The following is a 2,662-nucleotide window of genomic DNA, read 5'->3' as shown; positions in this document are numbered from 1 at the left end:
ACTGCAGAACAAAAACAAGCCTGTAAAGACTAAAGGAAAGGATCAACAACCTTCAACAAAGAGAGCTTACATTGCCTGGAACGACAATGATGAAGATTCATCTGATGATTCTGAAGATGAAGAAGCTAACTTGTGTCTCATGGCAAATACTGACTCAGAATCTGACAGTGAAGTAAGTACAACCTCTAATCCATTCTATGATGAACTGCATGATGCCTTTAATGAATTGCATACTGAATATGTTAGTGTTCTCAAACAATTAATCAGTACTAAGAAACTGCTAGAAGAGAAATGCATGATGTATGATGAGATTAATTTGAAACATATGTCTCTTAAAGACATAAATGAAGATTTGAAAAAAGAAGCATGTGCATTGAAATGTGATGTAGCTAAGTTTAATAGTGGTAAAAACAACTTAGATAGACTTCTTAGAAATCAAAGAAATCTAAATGTTAAATCTGGACTTGGCTATAAACAAAACATGCATGTTAAAGGGCATCAGAAGTTTGTTAAATCGAAACAAATGCATGATAACTTTACTAGACCAAATCTGAAATCATCCCCTGCTGTTGTATGTCATTTTTGTTGCAAAAAAGGACATATGGTTTTCAATTGCAAACTGAAAAAACTTGCCAAAAGAGGATGGAAACAAATTTGGAAAGTTAAGAAACAAGCATTTCAAACTAACCCCCTAGGACCAGGACCCAATTTGAATTGGGTACCTAAATCCAAAACTTGAATCATTTTTGCAGATATGCTTGGCATCCAGGAATCAATCATGGTATCTGGATAGTGGATGCTCCAAGAATATGACTGGAGACAAGTCAATGTTCTTGTCTCTGAACTTAAAGGAAGGAGGCTTTGTCAAATATGGTGACAATAACAAAGGGAAAATCCTAGGCTTTGGAGACATCGGAAACAAATCATCTACAGTGATTAAAGATGTTCTGTATGTCAAGGATCTAAAGCACAACTTGTTAAGTATCAGCCAGCTGTGTGACAAGGGATTCAAGGTACATTTCACCTCTATGAGTTGCACACTTGAGCATAAAGAAGTTAAAGGTATGAAATTGACAGGTAAAAGAGTTAACAATATTTACATGATAGATTTTGATTCCTTACCTGCAAATGATATATGCTGCTTATTATCTAATGCTGATGAGAACTGGTTGTGGCATAAGAGAGTGGCTCATATTCATATGGACCACTTGAATAGACTTGTTAGTAAGCAGTTAGTCCTAGGTCTCCCAAATAGGAAGTTTTCTAAGGATAGGTTATGTGACTCCTATGAGAGGAGTAAGCTAGTTAAGTTTTCTTTCCCCCTTATAGACTTAGTTTTTTGAACCATGTTAACCTAATCGATTGGGCAATCGATTTGGTAAACCCAGAAGTGAAAAACAATCGATTGGGCAATCGATTTTGTACAGTGCTATAAAAACCCTGGTAAACCCTAAATCGATTTCACAATCTATTTTCACACTCTGCTCTCAGTTCACTCATCCAACTTCAAATTTCTCTACATCTAATCCTCCTCAGTCATCAATCTTCAATCAACAAACTACCATGGCTCGAGTAAAACAAACTGCCAGACGCCCATCATCATCATCAAAATCCATTTCACTGGATTCTTCTTCTACCTCAAGTGGAAGAACTTTTTCACCTTCACCTCCTCCACCTCCCTCACCTCCAGTTAAACGTGTTTCTATCCCTGCCCATAAAGTATTGGCCAAGGATAAAGGCAAAGCTGTTGCCACCAATCAGGAACCAAGCAAGAAGAGGAAGGCTCCTCAGTCAGAAAAATTAATGGGTGATGCTATGAAGGGAGCCACCCAGAAAAAGAAGAAGCCTTCATCTCCACCAAAGAAGGTTCAGCCTTCAAAAGACAAACAAGTGGAAGGCAAGTCTCTTCCTGATTATTTTTTAAAGCGAAAAATCCAAGAAGCCAGAACATTGGATTTCACGTTCTTTGATACAAATGGTTTTACTTTTCAAAATCATTTGAGGTTTCACGGATTAGAAGACTTCCTCTCCTCATCACTGGAAGTTTATCCGAAGTTGATACGTGCTTTTTACTCCACCTTCATTCTAACCAAGACTGGTTTTGCTGTTGAAGTCAAAGGTAAAAAGATCGCAATGACTTTTGAGGACTTTTCCAAGTTAACTGGTTTACCATTTTATAGGTACACCATTGATGGTAGAGCACAAGATGCTCCTGATGATGAAGGTTGGGAAACTTCAATAGACAAGCATGCGGCAACTAAGGAGCTAATGATCGACGGCTTTGTTGAGAAGGTTTCTCTTCCAACAGGCCAGATGAAGGTTGAGCACCGGAAGCTCATGTACGTGCTAACAAGGATGTTAGTACCTAGAGCTGGAAATCATGCAGTTGTACAGCGGCTGGATATTATCCTGCTGTGGGGGCTGTACAAAGAGCTCAGGATGAGCTGGGCTTGGATTGTGCTGCTGAACATGATGGAATCAGCACAAGGAAAGCACATCCTACCCTATCCCCAAGTGGTGACAAAGATTCTGAGGCATTTCAAGGTGTCCCTAGCCAATGAAGAATCTCTCAAAACCACACTGACATTTGGTGAATCAATTGTGAACCAAATGCAGCTGCGACGCATTAATGGAGTATGGACAAGAGCTCCATCTATTGCTT

This window comes from Cicer arietinum, chromosome 2, assembly GCF_000331145.2.
Source record: "Cicer arietinum cultivar CDC Frontier isolate Library 1 chromosome 2, Cicar.CDCFrontier_v2.0, whole genome shotgun sequence".
Taxonomy (NCBI): Eukaryota; Viridiplantae; Streptophyta; class Magnoliopsida; order Fabales; family Fabaceae; genus Cicer; species Cicer arietinum.
Note: the sequence above shows the minus strand (reverse complement) of the source record.